The sequence below is a fragment of the Rhinopithecus roxellana genome, chromosome 6 (genome assembly GCF_007565055.1).
Source record: "Rhinopithecus roxellana isolate Shanxi Qingling chromosome 6, ASM756505v1, whole genome shotgun sequence".
Lineage (NCBI taxonomy): Eukaryota > Metazoa > Chordata > Mammalia > Primates > Cercopithecidae > Rhinopithecus > Rhinopithecus roxellana.
In genome coordinates, this window is record NC_044554.1 from 68243568 (window position 1) to 68261533 (window position 17966).

Sequence of the window (17966 nt, forward strand, 5' to 3'; positions counted from 1 at the left end):
TAAAAACCCTAGAAGAAAATCTAGGCAATACCACTCAGGACATAGGCATGGACAAAGATTTCATCGTGAAAACATCAAAAGCCATTGCAAAAAAGCAAAAATTGACAAATGGGATCTAATTAAACTAAAGAGCTTCTGCACAGTGAAAGAAAATATCATCAGAATGAAAACACAGCCTACAGAATGGGAGAAAATTTTTGCAGTCTATCCATCTGACAAAGGTCTAATATTCAGAATCTACCAGGAACTTAAACAAATTTACAAGAAAAAAAAAAACCCATTAAAAAGTGAGCAAAGCACATGAACAGACACCTCTAAAAAGAAGACATACCTCCAGCCAACAAACATATCTAAGAAAGCTCAACATCACCGATCAGTAGAGAAATGCAAATCTAAACCACAATGTGGTATCATCTCACGCCAGTCAGAAGGGTGATTATTAAAAAGTCAAGAAATGGCAGATGCTGGTGAGGCTGCAGAGAAACAGGAATGCTTTTACACTGTTAGTGGGAATGTAAATTAGCTTAACCATTGTGGAAGACAGCATGGAAATTCCTCAAAGACCTAAACAGAGAAATACTGTTTAACCTAGCAATTCCATTGCTGGTTATATACCCAAAGAAATAAAAATCATTCTATTACAAAGATACATGCATATGTATGTTTATTGCAGCACTATTCACAATAGCAAAGACATGAAATCAACCCAAATGCCTGTCAATGATAGACTGGATAAAGAAAATATAGTACATATATACCAAGGAATACTATGCAGCCATAATAAAGAATAAGATTATGTTCTTTGCTGGGACACAGATGGAGCTGGAAGCCATTGTCCTTGGCAAACTAATGCAGGAACAGAAAACCAAATACCACATGTTCTCACTTAAAAGTGGGAACTGGACAGTGAGAACACATGGACACAAGGAGGGGAGCAACACATACTTGGGCCTGTCAGGGTTGAGGGAGGAAGAACATCAGGAAAAACACCTAACGCATGCTGGGCTTAATACCAAAGTGATGGATTGATAGGTGCCACAAATCATGGTGGCACATGTTTACCTATGTAACAAACCTGCACATCCTGCACATGTACCCTGGAACTTAAAATTAATTAACATAGAATAGAAAAGAACTAAGCATAAAATGCCTAATGAATGGGTAACACAAACTAGCTGCTTTTCTTTCTTTAATAGCCTTATTGAGACATAATTAACATACTATATGGTTTACCCATTAAAATACATACTTAAGTGGTTTCAGAATATTCACAATTTTGCAACCATCACAACAATCTAATTTTAGAACATTTTTACCATTCCAAAAAGGAAAATTGTGTATCAATCAGCAGCCACTCCCTGTCCTGCCTAATAGAGCCTTTTATATAAATAAAACCATAAAATATGTGATCTTTTACAGATGGATTGTTTCACTTAGCATAATGTTTTCAAGGTTCATCCACACTGTAGCATGTTTCAGCACTCTATTCCTTTGCATGGCTGAATAGTAAGTACAGCAATGTTTGGATATGCTATCTTTTGTTTATCCATTCACCATTTGATGGACATTTAGTAATGTTTTTAACTTTAGGCTATTATGAATAGTGCTGCTCTGAAGAGTTGTGTGTAAGTTATTGTATGAACATGTTTTCATTTTTCATGGCTATATACCTAGAAGTAGAATTGCTGGAGCGTATAATACCTCTATATTTAAATTTTGAGAAACTGCCAAACTCTATTCCAAAGCAGTTGAATCATTTTGCATTCCCACCATCAATGTATAAGGATTCCCTTGTCTCCACATCCTTGCTAACACATGTTGTCTATTTTATTATTATGATGATGATCTTTGTAGGTATAAAATGGCATTTTATTGTAGTTTTGATTTGCAGTTTCCTAATGACAAATGATATTGAGCCGAAATATGGCTGATTCTGGATTACTTGCATTTTCATACATATCTGATTATTAGATTAGCAATTTCTGCATGGAGCCAGACAGAATGCTGCTAGTGATCATATGCAATTAGCAGATTGATTTAGAGAAAATGCCCATCTTATTAATACTGAGGATCTATGGTATCAAGGAGCTATGCCATTCCATTTACTTAGAACTTCTTAAATTTTTCAACAATTTTTTCTAGTTTTCAGTGTAAAAATTTTCATGAATTTGTTAAATTTATTCCTAAGTATTTTTTGATGTTTTAGTAAACAGAATTGTTTTCTTAAATTTTCTGATTGTTAATTGCCAGTATATAGAAATAAAATTGATTTTATATTGATCTTGTGTCTTATAAAGTTGCTTAACTCATTTATATTTTAATAGTATTTTGGGGGATGTGGGTTCCAAGGTCATGTTTTCCGTCAATACACAAGGTCTATACACAAAGTCATGTTATCTGTCAATAGAGGTAGTTTTACTTTTTCCTTTCCATTATGGATACTTTTTAATTCAGTTTCTGTTTTCTTTTTTTTCTAATTGCTTTGGATAGAACTTTTATTACAGTGTTGATTAGAAGTGGCCAAAGTGGATATCCCTGTCTTTGTCCTGATCTTAGGAGGAAAGCACCCATTCTATCTCCACACATTATAGGATAGATTCCATAACTAGGCAAAGAAACTATTAAACACTTTGGCATGGGGGTATTAACATCTTAATATTGCAGATATTCTGTTAAAGCTAATCTATAAAAATCATTGCCCAGACACATAATCAGTTGGGATATATTTTAACCAAATAAAATGCTTTCCAAGGGAGAAGGTAGGATTTTTGCATCAATTTTTCATTTTAAGACATGTAACAGTCTAAAATTTTTAAGGTTTTAGTCATGTTTGCCATTACTATTCAGTGAGCAGAAAGAAGAGTTTGAACATCCATATCAGAAAAGTTCTATTACACAAGTGCCACCAAGATATATTCAACTTCATCATTCTCCATCTTCCCTAATGAAAATCTTTCTTGTAGAAGATTTTGCTTGAGTGCAAGACAAATACTCTTTTAAAGCGGGTGTACAATAGGAGTATCAAAAAAGATATGCTGGTTTAGACTTTGCATTATTCTCATTTTCCATGAGTATATGTATCTGAATCTGCTATAAATATTCTTGCTTTGCTTTCTCCCCATTCACACCTTCTCTGTGATGTTTTTCATTATCACTGTTCTTTTCCCCCACAAAAATCTGTTTAAACAATACAATCATCAAGTCAGTGTCCATATATTCCTTCTTCTATAGCTTCAAATAAAGTCCTTCTTTCCTATTTAACTTTGTTGGCTGTCTCCCTTGAGGAAAGATCCCCTGTTGTGAAAGAAGGGAGCAAAGATATATTTGGAAAATGGAAAGTCAGACTAAGTCAGAGATAAAATGGTCAGCAAATAAACCTTGTCCTTCTCTCATTACCTATCTTCCTTGCAAGTAATGCACAGGGAGAGCCATATGAATAATGTTAATTCATTAGGCAGGTCCATATGAATAATGTTTCTATAATGAGGTGAGAGTAGAAGTGATTTGTGTCACTGAAAAGCTGACGCAAGATACTCTATTTTCTCTTCCCCTGACCAAAGAGACTGCACATTCAGTTTCACCGTGAGTCAGCATTACTGAGTAGCCATACAGAAGGTGGTTGCCCAAATCCATAGAGAAGATTGGAAACAAGAAATAAAAGACTCTTTCTTATTGCAGCATTACAAGGCCTTTCCTGACTGAAACATGAATGATTGGTTAGTCACCCCTAACCAATATAACAATGGCAGTAAGAAATGTGTTTATTACATTTCAGTTCAAGCTTCTTTATAAACATTATTAAACAAATACAAGATTTTTGGAAGTACATTTTAGAATGCCTTTTGTAGAGACATGCATTACTACACTTAATGTATTCTAGATAATCTAATTCATGTAAGCATTTTACTTGTCCACATGAAAACTAAGATTACTGTGTGGAAAAGAATTCTTTTACATTGAACAAAAATGTTCCTAAGTAATAAAAACTGCAAACACTTGTGTAGCATTTAGTGCATCACAGACATTTTCTAAACAATTTTATATATAGTAACTTATTTAATCTTCAAAACCATATAAGCAGTTAATAAGAGTCTACACATTTTGTAGGTGAAAAATCTAACACACAGAGAATTTCAGTAACTAATTCAAGCTCATCCAGATAGTGAATGATGGAAATGGGACATTAACTCTGTCAGTCATAGTCCATATCTCTATTTTGACCACTGTGTACTATTATTGCTTGAAATCAATATTGAGGCTAGGCTCAGCCCATCCAAGTAGTTTGACAAAGCCCTTAAAATATTTATATACAGGTTAGTGCCACTTTAGAAATCAATTATTAGAAATGTAATTTAACCAACAAACTAAGTGGAGATATGTTACATCACAAAGAATGTTTTTAAAGAGAAAGACTCTCCTATACCATTTCAAATATGATTTCAATGACAGACAATCCATTCCTAAGTTTGGAAAGCCAGGTCCCCCTACACACCTGTGGGGAAACACAGAGTTACCATTTTCATTGGGGATCAATGAACTATGATCAATAGGGGCAAGGATGGAAAGTAATATCATTGGATGTCTTCTTCTTTCTATTTTTATTATGTCAGTAATAGAAATGCAATTTGGTGCAAGAATAATTTATTTGTAAATTGCTTTTCATTTTAATATGTAAATTATTCAACTGCTTTTTTTGATCAACTCTTGTATCTAAAAATTGCATGTTGAGGCTGGATGTGGTGGCTCACGCCTGTAATCCCAGCACTTTGGGAAGCTGAGGTGGGCGGATCACCCAAGGTCGGGAGTTCAAGACCAGCCTGACCAACATGAAAAACTCCTGTCTCTACTAAAAATACAAAATTAGCCAGGCATTGTGGTGCATCCCTGTAATCCCAGCTACTCGGGAGGCTGAGGCAGGAGAATCGCTTGAACCCAAGAGGCGGAGGTTGCGGTGAGCCTAGATCATGCCACTGCATTCCAGCCTGGGCAACAAGGGTAAAACTCTATCTCAAAAAGAAAAAATTGCCTGTTGAAGACATGATTTAATTCATCATATTAATCATATACTTATTTATATTTATAGGTTGCACTTACTTCTTTTTCATATGCTCTTTGCACGTGCACCTAAGAAAAATTAGAGAAATGTAACTTGAGGAAGCATTCTAAGAATGATTTAAGATGTGAAATTCTTAGAGATAAGATTGAGATTCCTATCAATACATCCAGTTCAAAGACTTATCACTGTATGACGTTCAGGAGTGTCTACATAAAGTCAAGGCATGACTGTGCTGGGTGTGGAGACATATGAACTAAAAATGCAAGTTCACTATCAAGTGTAAGAATAAAGTTTCTACTAAATCACTACCATTTAGAAGAACAAAGAATGGGAGACAGAAAGTGATGTAGTTTATTTAATTTACTGAGAAATTGAAAACGTGATATTGTAAGAGGTGGGAGTGCTCACTATTTTATTGGTTCCTTTACATCTCCGTATATACTGTGATGTCAGCCCTATATCCATTCTGCGGACCCACTGGACAGGCCTTGTAAAGGTCCTCATGCCATAAGAGTGAAAAATTACCACAATTTATCCCCAACCATATTCTATGGGAGGTGCAACTATCCAACGTTCTCTTTGAACCTTGAGCCTGTCTTTATCTTCCTTGCCCGTGTCTGCAGTGGGCATTTGGTGGTGGAGGAGGTATGTCAGCTAATTTCCTTAATCTAAAGTATTCTGGGCCTGAGAATGATTTTAATCTTAAACTTTTTTTTTTTTTTTTTTTTTTTTTTTTTTTTTTTTTTTTTTTTTAGACGGAGTGTTGCTCTGTCGCCCAGGCTGGAGTGCAGTGGTGCGATCTTGGCTCACTGCAAGCTCCACCTCCTGGGTTCACGCCATTCTCCTGCCTCAGCCTCCTGAGTAGCTGGGACTACAGGTGCCTGCCATCACGCCCGGCTAATTTTTTTATTTTTTAGTAGAGACGGGGTTTCACCGTGTTAGCCAGGATGGTCTGGATCTCCTGAACTCGTGATCCGCCCCCCTCGGCCTCCCAAAGTGCTGGGATTACAGGCGAGAGCCACCGCGCCCGGCCTGAATCTTAGTCTTAAGATGTTTGCCTTATGATATACTTCTCAAAAATTAGCCTTCTTATTATACTTGATTCCAATTGGTTCATATGCACAACAGCCTTTCCAAGGTAAATTTCAGATTTACTCTGTTTGCTTTCTTGCTCCCATCATATTCTTTAACTTAGATGAGGATATTTTGAGGCTGTGGGCTTTTCTGCATTCCAATCAGATTTTTACCCTAAGTCATTTTATTCAGTCAAAAGTATTTACTGAGTCTACACTTTTCATCTGATTTTTTTCCTGAGTCAGTTTGAAGATCTTACTGGATTTGTAGTCTTCAAAGTTTTCTCAATCTTATCTTCTATTGCTGGGGATCAGGAAACAATGACTTTCTCAACACTGAACAACCTAGATTTTGTGGACTGTATCTATTTGCTTGCCAACCAGCAAACTACCACCTGAACCCATTGCCTTATAATATCTTGGCAAACACAGTCTTTTACAACTACACAAAATTATAAATTTTTCAAACTCTCTTTTCCTAAAGCCACACATTTTTGTTATTAGTGGTGTTTTTACTTTTAAATTTTGTTTTGTTTTGTTTTGTTTTAGGGGTACAATCTGTCTCCCTAAATCCTTCAGGGGTTTGTTAAATGCAATGGTTTATGCATTTTGCCAAACGTTTTGCTACTGTATAATACCGATTACCATCTTTTTAAGGCTTTGATATCAGTTTCCTTCTGCTCGTATTTTAGGTTTTTGTTACGAAAGCTTTCTAGGTCTGATTTCACTGTCAGTATTTGTCAGGGCAAGAATGATTATTCTGCACTAACAACCTTCAATTTCAGTGGCTTGTAACAAAAGTTTATTTCCCTATCACACAAAATTTGGTGTGTCTCCAGAATACTCTACAGCAAAATTGTCCTCCAGAAGTCCACTCAGGCTAGCAGAGGTTCCACCGTGTGAGTTGCACTACCTGAAATTATGTATTATTCTGTTCACTTCTGTTCATAACTCCTTGGTCATTACTCATGACAGTATCCTGACTAATTCCAGGGGCTCGAAAATATAACCAAACAAATGAAACAGATGGTGAACAGACTGCTTCTGACCGTGTTACATTCTCAATTTCTCAATAAATTAAATAGATTCCATAATGCCATCTTTTTCCTCTCAGCATTATTTTTTATAAACTATGGTACATTTTTGAACTTCAGAGCTGATGATGAAGTTGGTAGTTGCCAATTAGAGCTTTATTCTGTGCAAAGTTAAGAGACCTCTCCAGAATTGAATGTGTGACTTTACTTTCATAAGCACCATACTTTACTGCCATTGAAATCACATTAGGGAAATGAGTATGGAATCTAAGGCTAGTGGTGTTATGTTCAGTGCAACTGAGATAAAGAACTTGAGAAGAATTTCCATAAGAATTTAAATATTGTATAATCTAATATTATGCAACCCTCAAGCTTAAAATCTATTTTATGTGTGTGAATCTTAAGAGAAAATGATCCAAGGATAGCTAACATGCACACTGAAGAAGCACTATAAAAAAATCCATGAATAAAATTCAAAGACAATTTCTGATTTGAAAGTCAAAAATATTTAGGTTTAGTAAGACTCTGTGAATCAACAAGTGACAGGATAATAACATGTTGACTTAGCTTAAGGACAAACACAAAAATGCAGTGTGCAGAAAAAAAATTAAATATAACCTTTGATATTCATATATTCTAATTTACAGTATTTTCTTACTGAAAACAAATAAATCTACATGTAATTTAAATTTGCGTATATTTTCAGAGAAATACTTAAATTTTTAAGGCTTATGACATTGAAAATGCAATTAAGCTACCAATAACTTAATTAGTAAATTTCTTGTCTCTGCTGTGGAGTCCCGTGTGTAAAATGTAGTTTTCAACTTGACATGGCTTATACATTAAAGTCTACCTTCAGGGTGCTTTAGTCTTCAAAAAATAAAAAAATAGACTGATCAGCAATTTTACCTTGTAATAAGCCTTACCAACACTTCACAGGGCCATCTAATGGAAGGCAAATACTATTAAAAGTTGTTTAGGCCATGTCATCTTGCCCATTTTAAAATAACACTAGTTTAATAATGTGCTTCCCTATTTTGCTGCTAATTGCATAAAATATTTTTTCCTTGATGAGTCAAACTTCATTCTCATTACCAGTACAAATCTTTTAAAAAATCAAACGAAACTTTTAAAAAGTAGTTTTAACCATGTGCTATTTAGCACTTTACTAGCAATCTGAACACTGATAACAATCATTGTCTCTGATAAAGAGAACTATATGTTTTAAGGCAAAAATTAAAGTGAGTCTGCAAAATAAATTGAACATAATCCCTTGCTGCACATACTATAATTGCTGCTCATAATGAAATTGGACATTATTTTAGTCATTAGAGTGGAAGTTTGAGGCTGCATTTGGATTCTTTATAGGAAAAATAAGTAATGTCACACCCAAGTAAGTACACCATAGGAAAAAATATATAGAAGGAAAATACATTTAGAATTTAGTTGCAAATTCAGGTTTGAAAAATTCATCATGAGAGCACGAGATAAATTCTTTGGCCACGGTTAACTTACGAAGCAAAGAAGCAAATGGGCATACCACCTGGGGCTCATTACTAGTTTTGCTTTTGGCTCCGAGATTTACAGTTTCAAGGTCAGGGCTTTCCATTAAATTCAGTTGAACAATTCAACCTTAGTAGGCTTGGGACAAGACAGGGAGCAGGTGCCTGTGGGGCAGGAGAGAATTCAGAATTCTTATCCACAATCTGCTCCTGTCTAGATTCTTAATGCTGGACTAGGAAACCTGCCAACTTGTGATCCTGATGTGCAGAAACTTTAGCAGCCAGTTCTCCTTAAGGTCCCGTGTCTGATGAATGCCTGTGTTCATTAAAGGTTCCCTACTAAAGACCCTCTCTTGGTTTCTTGGATCTCTATTCAGTACCATTGAAATAGTACACTAAATTTGGAGAAAATTGAACTTCTCTGTATTTTTGCTTCTAACTTGAGTTTCCTCAAAGGCAGAGCCACAGACAAAGGCTTGCAAGGCAAGAAATGTAATCCCAAGAGGTTGAGAGTGAGAAGAGGTTAGCAGGAAAATAGAAAAAGCAAATGAAAAGTTGCCTTGTTTCATTACCCATTAGGCTGAGACATGGTATTTTTTTTTTCTTTTTTTTCTTTTTTTTTTTTTTTTTGTGAGACAGAGTCTCGCTCTGTCGCCCAGGCTGGAGTGCAGTGGTGCGATCTCGGCTCACTGCAAGCTCCGCCTCCCGGGTTCACGCCATTCTCCTGCTTCAGTCTCCCGAGTAGCTGGACTCGCCCGGCTAGTTTTTTTTGTATTTTTCAGTAGAGACGGGGTTTCAGCATGTTAGCCAGGATGGTCTTGATCTCCTGACCTCGTGATCCTCCCGTCTCGGCCTCCCAAAGTGCTGGGATTACAGGCTTAAGCCACCACGCCCTGGGAGACATGGTATTTGATCTTGCCAAATGTTGTGAAGTTTATGAAATACATGTCAGAACTTGAAACTCAGAGGACAGTAGGGAAGAAATTTGTTTCAGTAACTTCTGTCCCCTACTGATCAAAGATAGCACCTTTGACATTGACATCCCACTCCTAGCTGTCTATCCATGAGTGTTCATCAGACCCCTCTAGGAGTTCTAAGCTGTGTCTTCAAAAATGACTTGGGGCAGAAAGCTAGAAAAAGCCCTTGCACAAGATGAGACACGGTCAGATTGCACCTGTGAGGTTGAGGGACATCTTAAAGAAACAGGGAACCACATAAATGGTTGTAGTAAGAGGTTCAGTCAAGATAATTTGGAGTGGTACACAAGGGCTCCCCATAGATTGGTTTAAATTTAAAACTAAACCAGAATTAAAGACTAGGAATAGAAATGGAAAGAAAAGGGAGAAGGAGAAGTTACTGGACTACTTTCTAAATGCAACTTAATTATTTTGCCACCAAATATTTAGTTTTTTCTTTCACACATAGTAGACATGTCCCATGTGGCCTTGAAGAACATTTACATATCACTCTTAAACATTCAGTGTAGGCAAAGTTTATATCTTACTAAAATTTCCTCAAAAAGAAGTTAAATCATTTTAAAAATATGTAATTATTAAAGAGCATTATTAAGGGAAGAAGACTTCTGAATAATTTAGTTTTCAGGCTAATTGAAAGCTGAAACATAAATGATGTGAAACACCTGGGGGGGTGGTAATTTTTTCTCCTGATGTAATAGAAAGAGCATTGATTGAACTTGGATTTAGAATCTGTAGGTCTGAATGTTAATCCTGTCCCCTTGTTATTGTACAACCTTGGACAATAACATAAAAATATTGAGACTCTCTTGGGTCTGGATATCTTTATAGGCAAAACTCAACTAATAAAACTGGCTTGCAAATGTTACTGTTGAATATAAAGCCAAACAAGATAATATGTTAGAAGATATTGTTCCCTGGACCACCTACATTGGTCTTTATGACCTCACACAATTCAGAGATTTCAGAAACCATGCCAAATTGGTCCTTAGTCTATGACTAAGTGAAGGCACCAGCTCCAGTGCCTCTTTATCTCTACTGCTTCCGAGGAGCCTTCAGACACCTTCAGAAATCTCCTTACACTCATAAAATTTTGCACCCATGTAGGTCATTTCCAGCATTACCAACTTATGCTCATAACAACATAGTCCTCTGATTCTGCAATTGTACTTCTCAACATAGATTATTTTTAACATGTACTTTTAGATGGTATGTATTTTATCATTCTCCTTTCTCCAGTGTGGAATATTCCAGTGTTGAAATTTTGCCCCAGTTTTTTAAAAGAATCATCTATATCATCATCTTTACTCCAATGATCTGTTTAGATCTTGGCTGGCAATAATCCTCTCAAAATGCTAAATAGAGAAAATTAGGATTTTTGAGCCAATCTGTAACCTGGTATTGGTTATAATTTATTTAATCTCCTTCAGTTTTTTAAATATTCTTGACTTAACAGTTTCTACTTAAGTACAAAACCTCATGCAGATAATTCAACATGTTAAGTAGTACTCCTTAGCTAGCCACACTCAGAGCATGTTATGTTCTCCTGTGTTGTAAGATAGCTCTTTCCCTAGAACCAGCCCATGTTCTTCTTGAGTATATAAAATTCCTTCGAGAAGTCAAAATGTAATAATTTTATTATAATAAGATATCAGAAACTGCCTCTGAAAGTTTGTTTTAGGTAGTTATAATTGCATACTTGATAATTGTAAATTATTCCATTTTAAAAATACAGAACCTTTGCAATCAAACATTCATAATCTGTAACTATCAATCTCACCAACAACAAACTTTCAAAGAGACTTCATAAAAATATGCAGTTAAAATTGTCTTTAAGGATGTTTTTTCCAAGTAGAATTAAGCCAGAGGGGAAAGCAGTCTTTTCCTAAAACCTCACAGAGGCAAAAAACAGAAATCTTTAGAACTTCTGAGAAATAAATTTTAGAAATAAATTCTAATTAGGAATATTAAGAAGCTAGAGGTGAGTATAAAAGACAAAGGGGCACCTAATATGGGAATTGAACTTGCCAGAGTAGCTTGAGTTGAAAATATAAACGAAAAGTTGACTTTGTACTGAAAGAATAAACCAATACACTGGGGTAGAAAGCAGAGAGTTACAGAAGTTTTTAAGTTAAGCAGCTGTTCTAGTAATAGTCACATACACTGAATATTCACCAGACTACTGTACTTGCTATGGCACTAATATACCATGTAGATAATTTACCCATCCTGACTCTATACAGTAAGGAGGTAGTCTCTGCGATAGATAGATAGATAGATAGATAGATAGATAGATAGATAGATAGATAGATAGATAGATAGATAGACAGATAGATAGACAGATGATAGACAGATACACGGATACAGACATAATTTGTCTGAATCATCCTAAATGCTTCAATATTTATCTCTTGAGTTAAAGGCTATTCCATAAGAGCAGCAAGAGGTTAATGAAATATTCTATTTTTAAGCTGAAAGAGAATTCTTCAGTGGTCATCAACTCCAACCTTTTATTTTGCAGATTTAAAAGTGAGGCACAGAAAGTTATTTGGTTAGCTTAAAGATGCACAGCCAGTGTGTGCCAGAGTTAAATATTTTTATTCCTGAGCCAGTGCTCTGATAATTTCACCTAGTTATGACTGCATAACTGATTGAAAAATAATATCCATTACACTTGTGGATATCAACAAGCTGAAATTTGCTACTGTGCTTAAAATATAGTGCCATGATGCCATCTTCTTAATGATAAATTCGTAGGCAAACTGCTAGCCAAATTTTGCCAAATAATTCACTGTTTCTTACAATTAGAACATACTCTAGAACTCACATATATTTTTTAAAATCCTCCAATCATAAAATTGCATTGCTTCTAGTATTCTTCTCACTGATGTCTTTGCTTTAGAAGTTTAGAAGTTACGTATTCCTGGTAAGTTTCTTCAAATACCACCAAATAGCTTCACCCTAGGCAAAAGTTCTTAAAAAGCAGAAAAGTTCAAAAACAGCAGAGAACTACTGCCCTTCTGCATTTTCTATCAGTTGCAAACATGTTTAATGCTTTTCTAAGAAGTTAGCTGTTTTTGGAGTAGATGTATTGAGCATTTTAATACTTAATATAATAAAGATGAAAATTATGTTTGATTTCAACGGAGTCACTTTTTAAACAGAGTAGCATAAAGACCCAGACAGGGACACAAGAAGAGATGGCAAATTTATGTATTGTTTCAAAGCTAGACTACACAAATTCAGTGTTCAAATGATTTTTAAATAAAATTTTTTTCAAAAGTGAATTATCAACCAAGTAATATATGTGTGTGATTTTCTATGTACGAGTCTGAAGTAAACCTTAAATGTCTTAAGAAATATGATGCCTGCCATGATCTCCCTTGCATGTGCAAGTTATTTGGTATAGAAAAAAGAGATGATCCAGGACGCCAGATCCTCCATCTTTACATTAATATTTACAATGAAATTGAAGGAATTTTGTTGCCTGTGCATAGGAACCCAGGATAAAAACAAGCGCCCAATGTTGCACACGTCTGCATTCATCTCAGGGCATAAATCCATATGTAGAGAAAAAAGTCCTGGTAGGAGAAATAGTAGCAGGGAAAAAAAAAAAACTAACATATATTTTTCTTTATTGGGATGTTCTGCTAATATTACATATTTTAAAAATAAGTATGCTATATTAACAGATTAGAGAATAAAAAATAATTTAGCTGGTTTGATCTGTTTTATGGAGAATGAGGGTCACAAAACTTCTGAGATTCATTACTCATCTGGTTAACATAACCACAGATTCCTGGTCCCACCTCATTCTGAAGGCATAACCTAACTCTTTCGGAGTCTGTCAACCTCCACTTCTGTCAGTCCTATAGCATTGACTTTAATAGTCACACATTGCGTTTGTCTGTAAAACTTATTTCTAAAAGTTATATTTGTGAATATTTAAATTTGTTGATTCACATTTAAAAATGAAGCAGATTCAGCCTCTGTTCTGATGTTTTTCCTCCAGAGCTTACTTATTGCTGCTAAATAAATAAAGGCATATTATTTATTAATGTTCAGAATATTAATATTAAAAATTCAGAATGAAGAAATAATTTGGCTCCAAAAGTACCACTAAATAAAAAATATTTTACAATGCTCAACCTGACTCAACAAAAGATCTGATTTACTGAACTTGATCTGTAAGAAAAGTAGTAAAGCTAATAGTATAAGAGCTATTTTTTCTCCTGCTAAGTATTTCCTTCCTTCTTCTCTTCCTTTCTTTTCTTTCTTTCTAAGGACAAACATTTTGCACCTGCCTTTCCATAGTTTGTAGAATAGGATTACAGCAAAAGAGAGAGAGCATGTCTGAGCTCATGAAACTTACATCCTACTGTGGGATATGGACAATAAGCAAGAAAATAGATGGTAGATATTAACAATATAATTATAGGTTGTAAGAAGTTCTAATAAAGAAATAAGGCAAAATGAGATGACAGAGATTCACTAACAGAACTCAACTTTGGCTAGAGGATCAGAGGAGATCTCTTTGAATAGATGATCTTTGCAAGGAGCCCAAAATATAAGGAGAAGCCACTCTGAAAGGGAAACAGAACTGGAGGCAGAAGCAAGACGCTGAGATGGGAAAGGGCTTATGTATCTCACAGACAGTAGATGGCCAGTGTGTCTGGAGCACAGTGAGCATAAAGGAGAGTGCTATGGAAAGCTGAATGTGAAGAGATTATGCAGAGTTTGGGAGGCCAGGACAACTATTTCTGGTTTTATTCTTGGTGCAATGTGAAGCTATTAAAAGACTCTAATGAGAGAAGTCTACACGGCATGCTTTGTTTCAGAAAGATCATTCTGGCTGCTGTGTGGAGAATAGAAGCTGAAGTTAAGAAGAAGGAAAATGAGTAAGAAAGTTATTAAAGTGATCAAAGAACAATGGTGGTCTTAGAAAAAAGTGAGAGTACCTCAATATTATACCACCACTGAATACAGAACATGCAAATACATATGTTCATACCTGTTATCCCAGCACTTTGGGAGGCAGAGGCAGTCAGATCACTTGAGGTTAGGAGTTTGAGACCAGCCTGGACAACATGGTGAAACCCCGTCTCTGCAAAATTACAAGAATTAGCCAGGTGCAGTGGAATGCACCAGTAGTCCCAGCTACTTGGGAGAATGAAGCAAGAGAATTGCCTGAACCTGGGAGATGGATGTTGCAGTGAGCCAAGACCATGCCACTGCACTCCAGCCTGGGAGACAGAGTGAGATTTCCTCATTAATAAATTAATTAATTAATTAATTAATTGAAAAGGTCTTGCGCGATTTTAAGTTGATCTCTGTTCATTACAGAATTTTTCCCCCCTCCTCTCCTTTTTTTTTTTTTTTTTTTTTTTTTTTAAATCATGAATCCTGCATCTTTGAAGAGTCTGCAATTTCTTGGAAGTTAAAAAAAAGTTTATTTCCTTCAGGTTAAGGAAATACAAATGCTTTCCGGCACATTCATTGGTGGTACTAATCCTCAGAATTAAAACTTTAGCAAGCTGGGGCTTAATGCACCAAGATGACATCTAGGCTGATAAAAATCATAACAGCTTCACCCCTTTTAAATGTAAATATCTGTGTGCTGTAGACTGATACATCCTATAATAACAAGATATTCAGAAGATGGTTAAATCTTTTAAAAACATGGATAATCAGAGAATATGCTTAAATAGAACTTTCTTTATTCTCAAACTACACATTCACAATTTTATTCTGATAACACATTTATGAATCTACTTATTTTATCATTTGTTTTTGTAGAACTTCTAGTTGTTTCATTTATACATGTGGTGAATATATTTTATATGAAGATAAAACTTTGTGTCTATTTTTAGTTCTTGTGGTACAGAGTGCTATACAGTGCACGTGTTAGATGCTACGTAAATGTTTATAAAATGACTGTGTTTTCTGAATTCCATTTTGAAACCCTACATACAAAATCAATCATAGACAATAGTTGTATCCTTAATCACACCTGATTATTCCACCAATGTTGAGACACATAGAATGTTCTCATTTCAGAAAAAATAATAATTTAAAAAACTATTCTCATTCTATGTTATAGTAAAATCAATTTTCAAATAGCATATCTTCAGTTATTAATTAATGATGGCCACCCATGAAGTACAGACCTATAACTATTACTAATGCTATAACTATTACTATTGCTCTTGCTATAACTATTACTATTGTTGCTAGGAAGGAGTGTCTCCTTCACATAATTTTTCAGTGAAGCTCTGGTTTTAACATCATCCCCAACCATTAGAAGCTGCTTGATAGTTATTTTACAGATTTTTTTTTTTTTTTTGAAACAGAGTCTTGCTCCATCACCCAGACTGGAGTGCAGTGGCATGATTTCAGGTCCTGCAACATTTGCCTCCTGGGTTCAAGCAATTCTCCTGCTTCAGCCTCCCTAGTAGTGGGACTACAGGTGTATGCCACCACACCCGGCTAATTTTTTATATTTTTAGTAGAGACGGAGTTTCACCATATTGGCCAGGCTGGTCTTGAACTCCTGACCTCATGATCTGCCCACCTCGGCCTCCCAAAGTGCCAGAATTACAGGTGTGAGCTACTGCACCCGATCCAGATTTGTTTTTGTATTATAACTTTCAATTTGCAAATAGATATAAAAATAATTGGCTATTCTAATGCCTTATTTTAAGCATTACAATTCAGAGACTACTTTCATTACATTAATTTTTTAAGATAATCTTTCACAATTAATTTATAACTTAAATGAGGTCCCTTAGATATTTATAATTTTTTAACATTTTAATGGCTATAATTAATAATTGAAAATTAATTAAAATTCATATGCAGTGAATTTTTAAAAACATTTTAATATATATATAACATTATGACACACTTAATTTATTCATCTCTCTGGTGAGTCATCTCAAATTAGTCATAGTTCCTCTAGTGATAATTACAAATTTTGGAAACTGCTTAGCTATATTTTAAGATTAATTACCTGTAGTAAGTTAAAAGTATGCTAAAATACAAAAGCATTTAAATATGAATAAAACACCTACGTGTTTCACACTTTTAACATTGTATTTTACATTTTAATAAAAAGTGAACATGCATAGAATGTCTATGTTAGTGTAGGCTAATGAAATATAAATATCTGCATCACAATTGAATGCAAAATTATGAAATTATAGCTATATATTTAAATAACATCTTTCTTATAAGGGAAGGAATATTTTTTATGGTTGATCCTTCTTCTTACATGGTAAAATATTTCTAAACAATGCTTTCATGTGCCTTGGCTAATTAATGTTAATATTAAGGAGTTTGCACCTAACAGAAGTGTTTCCTCTTCTTTTACATGATTTTTTTTATAACCCCTTAAAAATGAATGAGTTGTGAAGAGCATTCTGGAGTGGGCTACTGGAGCCATGGCAAATGGCAGGCTTCTGGCGACACTGCTAAGAACCACAAGTAGGTTCAGCATTTTCCTTCCAGATCCCACAATGACGAGCGCCGCCAAGGGAGTCCTACCCTCACAGGGTGAAGTGTTCATTCTTCACAGAAAACAACCTTGGACCTAGCAATTGGTAATTAGCAAACTTAGATAATGAAGAAAGAAAGTAAACATTCTTTAGACATGGGTGTAGAAAAGAAAGAACATACTGGCCGTCTTGTTACAGGAGATCAAAAATCAACATCTTACTTCTGAAAAGGGGAAGAAGACAAGAAAATTGATGAGGAGCTGGAGTTTCAATATCAGCCAGGTGTCAATAGTCAATTTTCAGGAAGATACAGATGACACTGTGAATTTGGCTTTAGTGAAGTGCATAATGATGAAGAAGGTGATGTAGCTGGAGAGGCTGCTGCTGCTGATCATGATGAAGATCATGATGGTGATGATGATGATGATGAAGATGATGATGATGATAATGTGAGAATTCATCTGATTCTGAAAATCCAGATGACTCTGAAAATGATTCATTCAGAAAAAGAAGAATCTGTTGCAGGACTCCAAACTGCTGAGCACCTTGAGGAAACAGAGGATTCCCTAAACAAAATATATGCCAAAAAAATCGTAAAATGATGTGTATTAAATCCAGTGGTTCATGACTCCACTCATAATGCTTTGTATTCAAAATTAGTCTTAATATTATATTGCACAGTGGAACACTGCTTATAGGCACAGACCTTTGTGTTATAATGTTAAAAGGGCTTTTTAAAATAATTACAAAGTATGTTTCATTTCAGATGCCATGGATTAAACTTTTATGAGCAAGATTATCACCATTATTAAAAAAGTAATTGCTATATACAAC

The 17966-nt window shown here is 35.0% G+C and overlaps 1 pseudogene; it reads left to right on the forward strand.

The window, feature by feature from the left end:
* Positions 1–17734, forward strand: part of LOC104656217 — a 161746-nt pseudogene extending 144012 nt beyond the window's left edge.
* The last annotated feature ends 232 nt before the right edge of the window (positions 17735–17966 follow it).